We start from the raw sequence: 13069 nt of genomic DNA, 5'->3' as shown, positions 1-13069 counted from the left end.
AATATTTTTTATTCTGAATAATTTCATTTATAGGCCCTGTAGCACTTTTTTTTTTTCCATTGAGAAACTGAAAGCGCTTTAAGACTGTCTCCTCATTTACCTACTGATGGTGCAGAATCAGAAGCAATGAGAAGTTCAGAATCGTGCTCAAAGGCACTTTGACATCTAGTCAAAAGGGACGCTCGCTTTGCTGGACCGCGGTTGACGGCTTCTTTCTTTGGTGGTGGTCCTTATGCATGCCAGATCCATCGCGCCAGTATCTACTGAAACTCAAACAGAAGTTGCCTCTCCCTCCCACAGCCCCTTGAATCAGTGGGTGCTGGTGTCTGTGGATCTCACTTTGCTTTATCTATCCTTCCCTCCTTCCTCTCTTTAGTTTTTCCTCTGGTCACTTGAGATCTCAATTTATTGGAAGTTTGAGGTTTCTGGGGTTGGCATAAGACTCTGGTTTTGTAACCACGCAGGAGGGGTTTGGTTGGTGCTGGATTTCACTTTGATGGATTGGATGTACTGGCTTCTATGGATCTCACTCTGCCTCATCGATCCTTCCCTCCTTCCTCTCTTTAGTTTTTCCTCTGGTCTCTTGAGATCTCGCTAATTTGCTGGAATTTAGAGGCTTCCGGGGTTGGCGTAAGACTTTGATTTTGTAACCATGGGGAAGGCAGGAAGTGTTTGGTCGGTGCTGGATTTCACTTTGATTTATCTTTCTTTTCTCTTTATTTTTTCTGACCTTTTCTCTGGTCTCCTGACCATTTGAACCTCACGACTCTGGCAAGATTCTGAAGTACCTGGTTAAGGCGAAGGGTAATGGGATATTTATAAGGTTTTAGGTGAATTAATGAGTATAAATTTATACGTATTTGCACGCACACGCACGCGCACGCACGCAAACGCACACACGCAAACGCACACACGCAAACGCACGCACACATACACACAAAAAAAACAAAAAAAAGAGCAATGATGATAAGACGTTGAATCGGTAAGACTACCGAATGAACAATTCTGAGCTCTTAAAAAAAAAAAGAGATAAAAAAAAAGGAAAAATATAATGATAAAAAAGGAGAACCATTTTAGAGATCCATGCCTCAAATGGGCGGGCACAATCATCTTGGTGGGCGGGCACGGACCCCTATGGCCCGCCCATGGTGACGGGTGTGCATCAAAGGGTTAATAATAACATGATTAAACTTGATTTGAGCATATTTGTTATTTCACAAGTCTATCAAACTGGTAGCCATTTGCTCTAATCAGTCCAATCAGTCGCCAAAAATGGTTGTGAAGTGGACATTTACACCAAATCACTCTTAATTATGATTGAGCTAAATGTACATAAATTAGTCCAAATTTTCATTTAATGTAATTAAACATTACAAAAAAATAAATACATACTTTGTACATGGAAGTAAATGTTGTGTTTTTATTATTTTTATTTAATTTATTACATTCTTGATTATTACTATTACACATGAATTCCATACAGTACTGACACTGACACCTCATAAGCTCCCAGTAAGACCTGGCAGCGCCTTGCATGGCTGGAGCCGACCATGATGTGTGCGTGAATGGGTGAATGTGACGCATTATAAATCGTTTTGAGCACCTACCGTTGAAGTCACATGGCGGCCATCTTGCTCCTCCCATCTCGCGTCGGCAGTGGGTATAAGGCGAGGGGTCGGGGTGGTCACTATTTTTTTAACAAGTTACAAATGAATGAATGAATGAATGAATGAATAAATAAATACATAAATAAATAAGTGAACGATATGTGTTGCTTTGAGAACTCCCTTTTTCTTGAGAGGAGCAATATGGCGGCCTCGCGACTTCAAGAATCTTGGTTTATTCGTTATCCAGGCATATATTCAGATCAGTGATCATCTACCCAGTTCTGTACTGCACAGTACACTGTCGTCAAACTGAAGAAAGATGTTGCATATGTTGTGCCCTGGTCGGGCCGCAGGGGGCGCCAATGCTCCCATGCATCCGAAGGGTCGCGCGGCGGTCCAAGCAGGCTGGAAGTGAGTCGCCTCCAAGCTCTGGAGTGTCCCTCCACTCTCTCCATGTTGAGACGGAGCAACTTCTCCACAACAGAACACTCCTCCAATCTCGCGGTGCAACCTTGTTGCACGGTTCCCTCGGTCCATTGTGGATATGACGCCGAACTGGGACGGGAGCTCGGAGGCGACCGCATGAACCCCGAAACACGATCGACACCCGAGTAAGTTTGCATATTTGGTGCTTCATCACGACGGTTGAGATAACTTGCTATTTTTAGCTAACGTTACTTGTTATTTCTCGGAATAACGTTCGTTCGATGGTGTTATTCTCTACCGCGTGCTTGCTAACAACGATTACACTGACTGGCGAATATTATTAGGAGATTTTGTCTTTTGCAGTGACGTTTATCTCGAAGTACATAACGGTTCGACGTTTGGAGGAATTTGCCAGCTTTTATGTGTTGTGAGGAAGGGCACAGGCTAACTTGTCTAGCTTAGCTTTAGCGACATCAAGTCAGGCTTCGCCACGTTAGCGAGTTAGCTGAGTCTCGTTCAGTTTTTTGTTTATTTGTTTCGTTTGATACACTGCCACTTGGTGAGAGGCAACCATAAACACTAGTGATAATGTGATGTGGTGTGAACTGTGCTAGCCCCTGGAAAGCAATGTACGTCGCTCCTCACTGATGGCGCCTCAATGTGGGCTTATTATGGAAAATATGAAGCTCTAAAAAGGTACATGTGACAGAGCAATCCCTCGAGGTAAACATCAAGGATGAATATGACTAGGATAGTCATCCTTCAATATGATGCACGACTCGAGCTCATGATGCGGCGATGTGACGTGAGAAAACAAGTGATGTGCCATGACGAGTGATTCCAAAGATCACAGAGTGGCAAGGAGACGTTCAAATTGTGAAACGTGTAGGCGTTACTTGCTGATTGGGGGTGTTCACTGATTCTCATGAGGCAAATGTCTGTCTGCGGTGTCCCACTCCTTGTTTACATCAAGTGCAGCGTCATTACAGTAAGTATGGCACCGTATTTGGGTCTTTGTGGAACAACGTCGACTTTCTTTACTCGAATTTGTGTAACATCCGCCATGCTCACAATATGATCATATTATTTTGACACCCACCATCAAAAGTGGGCTCTTTGAAATCTTCACAAAAAGAAACATGCTTTACTAAATGTGTAACGCAGCTCGCTCTGCATCTCCCATCTGTGTTGACATAGATAAGAAACTCGTCATAGAGAAATGTGGGACTCAGCGAAATGAGAATAACCATTCGCAATGCATTGTTGTGGTCTATATCAACTGGTAGAGTGTCCATCGATGTACACTACAAAGTGGGATGTGGGTAATTTTGAGTGCACTACTTTTTTTTTTCCATTTTGGATACCACTACAAAATGGTGTGACCCCTTAGTAGTACACTATATATGGGGAATAGTATGCACATTCGGACACAGCCTTGACTTTAACGATGTCACACAAGCACGGACTTCTCGTGTACACATTATTTTAATGTGTTTATTTTTTAAATAATAATGAATTATATGTGACCTATGAAGGAAAATCAAAGAAAATGAATGCAAAATAAGATAAGCAACAACTTAATTAACAAAAACAACTACAACATGTCCGGCATATGAAGTTAGCGCGTTTTGGGACCTGGGGGAAGATCGCAGGCGATCGCTGTCCTCAGTCGTGACACGTTCACCTTCCATTGCTGCTCATATCACTTGTACACAAACATTTGGCATCCATCCCTCGTGTCTGGAGCCAACGCACACCTGAGGTAATCATGAATCGCAGAATAGAGACAGCACAGTCTTCAGCGGTTAATCCTGGAAGCAGTGCTAGAGTCGATTTTATCGATATTGCTTCTCTTAACGATGCTGCATATCGATCTGGTGCTTTGTTTTTGTTTTTGTTTTTTTTAAATAAATAAATTAACATGTCTTGTAACTGCAACATGCATACATCCATTTACTTAATTGTGGGTCCCCAAAAACATTTTAATGTTCGGTTGCATTTGTGGCAACATACATTCTGGCCCTGCGTCCAAATTCACAAGGCTGGGTCCTTAGAAGGCCGAATTTGTCGGCTGCATGGCACCACTTTCGGCGCGACTCGACAACACACATGTATGGAGCGTCGTCAATGCTGCTTGTCAGTAGCGCAGTGACAGACAGTGGCGACAAACTCGACCTTCGGAGGACCCAGCCCTGTGAATTTGGACACAGGGTCGAGTCAATCTTCATATAATTTTTACCAAACTTTACGGACACCCATAAGCCAGCCTGTTTTGAACAGAGGTGACACTGGTCGCTCAATGAATTTTGAGCGTCCGCCATTCGGCAATCGTCAACAGTCAGGGCACCCTCCCATCATCGTCAATTCATCAATATTTCAATCCACACCGCAATGTAAGCATCAATCCGTCATTATTCATTGCTCAGCAAAATGAGCGTCCGTTAATGATTCGGTCATTCGAAGTGGGCATCTGTCAGTGCCCCGTCATTCGTCAGCAAAATGAGACGTCTGTCCGTAATTGACGGATTGCCAATTATATTGACTGACGAAAATCCCATACTGGCAATTAGTTCGTCAGTTTTTCGAAGGTTCCCGTCAATCAGCAATCGTCAATAAAATGGGCGTCGTCATTGAAGGACCTTTCATCAGTATTGACTTGCTTCAGCCGTAGAGTGACAGGTGATGAGACCTGGGTTCATCACTATGAGTCTACGTCAAAAAGAGCATCTATGGAATGGCGTCAGTCACCCTTCAATAAACCATTGAAAATGGCCTTTCCACTTCTTAGTCTGTCCCGGAGGTCACTTAAACTTGGATCTTCGTGTTAACCTTTCATCCCGCTGACCCAATTTTTGACAGTGCTGTAGCCAATTGCAGCATCCCTGTAAACTTTTTCCAATCTTTTGAAGATGTTCATTGGTGGTTCCTTTCTGCTTGGAACCGACATCCAATGATAACGTCATTTCCAAAATCTGACATGAAGTGGATGCATTCCAACTAATGTTTTTAACCATTTCTATTTAAATGAGTACTTTAACTAAAAACTGTTGAGATTTCAAAAAAAAAAAACAACAACAACCAATGGACTATAAGTCAGATAAATTGAACAGGGCTCGTTACTTTTTGACTGCCCCTCATAGTATAGTTTTGTCCAGAGCGGCTGCACAGCAAATTTGGTGTCCAGTTCTGAGTTCTATTACCGGCATGTGCGCAAAGACATGGGGGCATATCGATTTTGGCAATGACAAAGGGACAATAATTCATTTACAGATTGCTCCAAATCCTGTTGATATAATTGAAAATTAATGCTTGTTTCATTTTCTTGAGCAAAAAGTAGATGTAGAGATCATATTACTGAAAAATGGGTCGTCATGACTCATGACAACATAGGTCCGTTTCCGTTAATGACATTATCTGCTATTTCACCCACCCAGTTTATCAAAGGCGATAAAGGTTTAATGACTGTTGGTGGATGTGTAATAATCTGTTATTGAATGACCGTGTAATGGCACCCTGCAAAAGTAGAATGCCATTCCGATTAGTAATTCTGACAGGCCAAAGGAAGTGGGTCAAACGATCAATAAAATCCACTCAGCTTACATCTCTTGTTACTTTATATACACTGAACATCCAATGTGCTTTTGATGAACACTAAATTCTCCAGTTAAAAAAAAAAAAATCTATCATAGCTTTAATAATGATTGACATCTCCTGGTGTTGGTCTGTTAACGCGAACGTCTGCTTATGACGTGTGACGCTGTACCTTGCTCAGGCGGGGATATTTAATGGTGTTGCTCGCTAAGCCTATCAACTAGAACTCCGGCTTTGCTCGGCCGTTGGATGATAAATGAAGAGAGTGTGATGGAGGAGAATGATGGCTAGTGAGAATTCGAAGAGCTGTTTGAGTGACGTTCCGTGGGTGATTTCTGCTGTGTTTTAATCACTGCTCGCTCGAGCAGCAAGGCACAACAGATGTCCCAGTTCCCATGCTGTGCAGTGCTAAATACTTAAAAGACGCCATTTTCAAGCAGACACTGTAGCACTAACCTCTACACCCTTGTCCCTGCTCTGAAACCAGCTGGGACTTGTGTTGTTTGCACTCTGTCACCCCCCAGCATTACTATATCTACATACACTTAAGGCATACAAAGGGAACCTTAAAATCCCTGTAAAGTGAAAACAACTGTGTTTCTAGATTTGACACAATTAACAATCCTGCAAATTTGAATTATTAAAACGATTCCCACGATTCCCATATAAGTACAGGTTTAACGAATAATCAACAACTAATTGATGACCAAATCAATATTTTTTTTGTTAACTGATTAATCGTTTAGAGAACTTGTTCACATTTCTGTAGTCATCGATGAAAGCAGACTTATTAGTTGAGTCAGCATAAAACATTAGCTTAGCGCCGGTTAGCATCACAAAGTCGCGGCAACTAGGTGGCGAGTTGCCGGTCACGACTAAATAAGCGCCGCAGATGATCTTGTCCAAACAATACGTGACCACTTCAGTATTATCCAACCACCATCTGCTTTTTTGTCAAAAGGAGTGCGTCTGATAAGTAATAGTAAATCAATTTAAATAATTAGTATTAGCATTAGTAAAAATGTGAATATTTACATACGAATTGAATCCATTGCAGTTACATTAATACTCTGTTTTACTTAACATGGCCTTATAAAAACAATAAATAATTATTTAAATAAATTAAAACCACTGTACAGGCTGTGTAAAAAAAGTGACAAAAACACTGACACTCACGACATTCACATTGTTGTTTTTGTGCAAATGTTCCAGTGGTGGTTGAAGGGAGGGGGTGGGTGGGGAGATGATCGATACTGGCTTCCTCCGTGTAAGTGACACGGGCTCGGAAGCATTTATTTGTGTGTGGGGGTGTGCGTGTGTGTCTGTGTGTTGGGGGCGGGGTCGATATATCGATACATGGTTTTATGTATCGGTATTGGGATATGAAAAGGCGTATCGAAACGGTATCGATATATCGTTATTTTGAACTCAGCTCTAATCATTACTATTATTAACTGTTACAAAAATGCTAAAGACTGCGATTAGCTGGCTCAGGATGTACCCCGCCTACGGCCCATAGCCAGCCCATAGCCAGCTGAGATAGGCTCCAGCACCCCCACGAACCTTGTGAGGAGCAAGCAGTTCAGAAAATGGATGGATGGATGGAGAAACGCTAAAGAAAACTGACCAAACGCGGGAACCAGCAAGCTCCCATACAGCTGCCTTTTTGTTGTCATGGAAATCGTTGTGTTGGACACTGTTAAAATTAGCTCCTCCATTTTTCTGGATAGCGCACTATGTAGCATGCCCTGCGTTCATTGGCTTATCAATGATTGGTTGTAGCTCCCAGTGACAGACAAAAGTTGAAAAATTTTCAACTTTCTACTTGCAGTACTGCGTCGCAGGCCTCTGCGTGCACGTCTACGTGAACTAGGGGTGTGAATTGCCTCGTATCTGACGATTCGATTTGTATCACGATTCACAGGTCATGATTCGATTCGATACCGATTAATCCCGCTACGAATTTATCAGTCAATTGTTGAGATTTTTTAAAATTCACATTTAGAAAATATCAGTAAACTTGTACAGTCCAAGATTTGTATGAAAATGTATTATTTATTTATCTGAAACTTCAGTCTTATACAGGTTGCAATCTGTTTCTTGTTTTAACAGCACTGAAATAAAATATTAAGGCTTAATGTCCCATCAATATAACATTCTTCTATGCTTAAGGTGTGAACCCTAACCCGAAGTAAGACGTTTTGTTGAATATTTTTCCATTAAAAATGGAAGTTTAAAAATCGATTCAGCCGCCTATTGAATCGATTCGAGAATTGCGCGATGTAGTATCGATATATTGCCGAATCGATTTTTTTTTAACACCCCTAACGTGAACGAGCGCAAAATTTCACATGCACGCCTGTCGGCCAGTGGGAGGAGGGCTGGTGATTTTTGCATTATTGCCCTGGTTACATAGGTAATGAATTGAGAGCGGGCGACATCGCCTACCGTGTGTTGCGCCCATTACACCGCGTGGATAGTGAAAAAGACAAGAGGCAGCATCGAGAACTTCGTGAACTGCCGGTCTCTTTTTGTCAGTATTCCCAAAAGAAGAACGGGCATAAGTCACACGTCTGTTTTGCGCATTTTCAGTAAATTTGCTTAACAAATTCGAAACAGTTGGATGAAAACACTATTTTTCACCTGAGTCAACAACAGAAAATGTGGCTTTGAGACATAATGGATTCCCACCTACCATTGCTTGTCATCACAGATAGACAATATTTTTCAAGCATTCATTAGTTGTAGATTTCATTGAATATTTTAAGTGAAACTAAAATGTTAAAACCGGCTTATGTTACGCCATTGTAACAATGAATTAGGCCACATCCCAAAAAATATAATGCTGGATGAAATAATAGTAGAAATGTCACATGCTGGCATACCGCCAACTCACACAGCACACTTGTTTCGCTTGACAAATTTTGCTTTTAGCATGCAAAAAGATAAGAGTAAATAACGAGCAGCTCATGAGGTTATTCTTTTTAATCTTTAAACGGTTTACCTTAACCAGAAACCGGGTTACAAATGTCACAATTTGATCACAAATGAAAATCTACAATGCAGTGAATCCGCAATAACTGAAACACAAAATAGTGAGGATTCTCAGGAAACACTGTACTTCATTTAAAGTTGCACATCTTACCACATCTTGGGTCATCTTCCGTTTTACACATTGCATTTTCTTTCCTCTTTGTCCCTAAAGCTTTTTTAGGCTCTTGCTTAGGGAGTCGCGATTCCCATTTCATTTTTTATTTAGGTTATTTGATATCATTTGAATGCACTGAGTCACCTCTGCAGCCCATCCTACGCGGCACTTGGTTTGGCAACAGAAAATCAGGTTGTAGTCCAGATAAGTGTGTTGAACCATTGTGACGTAATCGAAATGTCCTAGTGTATACAGGATTTCTAGTTGAAAAATCTTAAAAAAACCCAAAACAAAACAAAAAAACTAGTTGAATTCTTATGAAAGAGTGTATTTGAGTGTGAATTTAAATGCTGTTAGCAAAGTTGAATAAGACAACTCCCAGCCTCCCAGGTTGAAGTCACACAATGAACATAGTCATTCATTTGCGTTTACTAGTTGCAAGTTACAACCATACGTGTGTCTAGCTCATTTTTAAGGAGTATATTCTTACCTTCTACTACCCAGTATAAAGATCATTACCAGGAATCATTGATGCTGAATTAATCATAGGTCACTGTTTATGCAGTTAGGTAGGGGTTAGCTGGCATTTTTTCCAGCTAGAAAACATAACAAGTAGTCAGTAACACCATCCCTTTTTAACTGCCATGAGCAATTAAGCAATTAAGCACATTTTTTGGCACGCTAATGTGTTAATGGTAAAGCCATGGTGCTACTGACTATCTGACTGGATGCCCATTATCATTGATCCTAGAATTGCCCCTACTTGCAACAGCGTTGTGTAAAGATTGGTGTGCTGTTTTAGTTTGTTTATATTGGATTTGGGGCACAGCACACATCCTAGCAGTCGATTAACGCATTTCTCTGAGTCTCTGCTTAGTCCGGACTTGCAGTTCGTATAACAAAATTTTATGATAGTTTGTAAGTGAAAACAAACAGTCCGACCCATAAATACCAGATCGATGCAACTTCATACTTTTATTTTAAAATGAGATCAACATGTACTACATGTACACTGTAATAGTGTCTTACAAGTCACTTGCAGATGATCCTTCAACAATATAGTCCATGAGTAAACGTTTGGAGCTGCCTGTCTTAGCCATAATGAGCATAATGCTATGTGCCTCCAAAAAATAAAAAACAGTCCGTATAGAAACATGGACGGTGGTACAAATATGGTTCCAGCAGAGCTTCGAGGCAAACATTTTCAGTTGACCTACATTTTAGGGTGGTCTTATCCGACCTGGTCGACTTTTTTTTTTCCCTGCCTTAAACCATTCAAACTCATTCAAAACTATTGACAATTTAGAGTGCTCAGTCAACCTACCATGAATGTTTTTGGAACCAGACAACCCGTTAAAAAACAAACAACAAAAAAAACACAGGAACAGGGAGAACTTGTAAACTAACTTTCAGCTAAATTAAAAGAGTATTTTTCCACATAAGCCACAACAAAGAGAATTAATGTTTCATCAGGATTTCCTGTGCACAAGTGACCTCTTAATTGCGATTTTTCTTTCACATAATTTTTCAAAACAGTCTTAAAAATGTTTTAAGCCACATTTACAGGCCGTACAAAGATGGAATGCTTTTTATTTTGTTCCTATGGCTTGATTTGAGAACAAGATGCAATTAGACTATCTGTTGCACAGAATGTTCAGCTACTTCGAACTAACAAGGCAACAACATTAGTTAGAGCAACAAATCAGCAGCTTGGGAATATGATTACAGACTACTGGTACGCATTACGCTCCTACGTTGTTTGGTTCAGTGAAAAAAGGCAACATTCGACTAATTCAGTGTTTCTCAATTCCGGTCCTCAGGCCCTCCTAGCCAGCCTGTTTTCCATGTCTCCCAATTCCCAATGCAGCTGATTCCAATGACAGCTAATCAGCCAGCTCTGGAGAAGCCTGATAACGATCCTCACCTGCGTTGCAATTGGGAGACATGGAAAACAGGCTGGCTAGGGGGGCTTGAGGACCGGAATTGAGAAACAGTGGACTAACTCAACCTCCACACAACTGTGTGTTTAGTGTAACTTTAAATGTGGTAAGTACATATTTGTGTTCTGTTCATTGCTAATGAGGTAACATACTTTGAATAGTGTTGCTGTCAGTTGAACTGTTGTCCTCAATAAACTGGGTGAGTCAACAGTTATTACGGTAGTTCTTTATTTGCAGCTCAACAGTTAGTAGTGGACTACCAGTGGTGTGTGTACAGTTGGCAAATAGTCCCAGAAACACACCCTCGGTGCAAATGCCCTGCAGTTAAATGGAGAGAAAACGGAAGTGCTGGTGATCGCCCCTGATTATGCCATTCCAGGGATACAGCAGCACTTGTGTGATTTGAGTTTGTTTGTTAAAGCAAGCCTTAGAAATCTTGGTGTTTTCTTGGACAAGAAAATGTCAAGAACATCACTCCAAACAATTGACAAGAAATTGTTTTTACCATTTGAGAAACATTTCTAAACCACGAACAAGTGTATCCAAAGAGGACCTCGATTTGATTATACATGCCTTGGTGGCATCTCGTTTAGATTACTGTAATGATTTATTTCTAAACAAAAAAAAAAAAAAAAAAAGAGTTGTCCCAATAGCAAGTTTGCCACAGTTTCAAAATTCTGTAGCAAGATTACTGGCTGGTGCCAATAGATGGGTTCATATCGCTCCAATACTTAAAGCTCTTCATTGACTCCCAGTGTCTTTTCAATTACATTTTAAAATTCTTGTACTCACTTTTAGAGCGTTGTATGGTCAAGCACCCTCATATATCAGAGATTTGTTGTGCTCGTACAAGCCCCCTCGGAGGTTGAGGTCGTTGGATCTAAACCTGCTTAGTGCTTATGGTCCCACGTACTCAATTTAAGGCCCATGGTGATCGTTCATTCCAGGCTGTTGCTACGAAGCTTTGGAATGATCTCCCGGTGTCTATATGTTTGCTTGATTCTGTTGCTGCTTTTAAGAGACATACTCTTATTTGTTTTGCCAAGCTTTCTGATTCTGCTGATTATGGGCTTGTTTTGTTTTACATTGTGTATTTTGTATTTGATTGTTTTTATTGTGATCAATTTTACCTGTGAAGCACTTTGTGACCTTTTTGTCTGTGAAAGGTGCTATATAAATAAAATGTACTTACTTACTTACCCTCGTAAGACTGAGCCTGGAGGCAGGAGGATTGAGTCTCCACCCACCTTAGCAAGAAGCAAAGGAGGAACCAAGGATGTAATGCTCTTAGGACTTTGTGTGTCTAAGTAACGGCTTTTTTGTATTTGTGCATCCCTACAGGTAAGACAGGCGGCTTTGACAAAGGCCTCTGGATGTGGTGTGGACTGCAACTCAGGTGAAAGGTAAGATGAGCACTCCCCTACTTGACCCACCATTATCATTCCTTAATAATGAATGAGCTCGGCTCAAATAGCAATGTTTTTTATTTAGCTTCTATTGAAATTACTGCTACTTTCTGTTAAGGTTAGACTTTCTATTTTGTATTCTAAGTTTATGCTTATAAGGTATTTGCTGACTAAAGCTCATTTGTCACTGCATTGTTTTACTTAAAGTACAAGTCTATGGTGTATGAGTTCTGCATTTAAAAATAAGCCATTTTTTAGGAGTGCTAATAACAGGGCTTTTTTTGTGATGCATATAGCTAGCTGGCTTGAAGAAGATTAGTTTGAAATGAACTGAGAACTTTTGGAATCAGAAGATAGGAAATGTTTGGTTCTGCGCAAGGATGAATTTCTATAGATAGACATATGAGAGGTTTGTCAAAGATGGAGATGAGGTTAGCTGAGCGAACTTGTTCATCTTGCATATGGTTAGAAAGTGTAATGACTAGGTACTGCTTCTTTTTCAGCCATCTCTCTTTAGAAGAGAGTGTATTTTGGTGACTTCTGACAGGATAATTGTACAGTGCACCATCTATATTTATGTTACTCATATAAAGTCTACAGGAGTGGTGTCTGTTATTTGAGAAATATGGCACCTACTTGTATTATTTTTTTAGGCAGCCAATTGTTAATAGTAGTTCCTTACACATTGATTTAGTTATACCTGTTTTCAAACAAACATTTATAGCTCAAAGTTTTTACTGAAAACATGTTAGCTTCCCATTGCCCAGTGGAAGAAGTACAGTATAGTGTATCTAAAATGTTGACTTTAACAACTGGTTGTGCCTTCTTTGGCAGCAATAACACAAGCAAACTTTTCCTGTAGTTGCAGATCAGACCTGTACAACGGTCAGGAGGATTTTGGAACATTCCGCTTTACAAAACTGTTTCAGTTCACCATTTTCTTGGAATTTC

At 40.5% G+C, this 13069-nt stretch overlaps 1 protein-coding gene across 1 annotated transcript in view; it reads left to right on the top strand.

Annotated features, from left to right (window-relative positions):
• Positions 1-1947: 1947 nt before the first annotated feature.
• Positions 1948-13069, top strand: part of osbpl5 (oxysterol binding protein-like 5) — a 30558-nt gene continuing 19436 nt past the window's right edge. Inside the window, exons 1-2 of the mRNA XM_077516023.1 lie at positions 1948-2218; positions 12054-12115. The gene's annotated coding sequence lies outside the window, so the exon portion shown is untranslated. The remainder of the gene's footprint in view (positions 2219-12053; positions 12116-13069) is intronic.

The sequence above is a fragment of the Festucalex cinctus genome, chromosome 3, assembly GCF_051991245.1.
Source record: "Festucalex cinctus isolate MCC-2025b chromosome 3, RoL_Fcin_1.0, whole genome shotgun sequence".
Classification (NCBI taxonomy): Eukaryota; Metazoa; Chordata; class Actinopteri; order Syngnathiformes; family Syngnathidae; genus Festucalex; species Festucalex cinctus.
The sequence above is the reverse complement of the archived record's forward strand: the minus strand, read 5'-3'. Positions and strand labels throughout refer to the sequence as shown.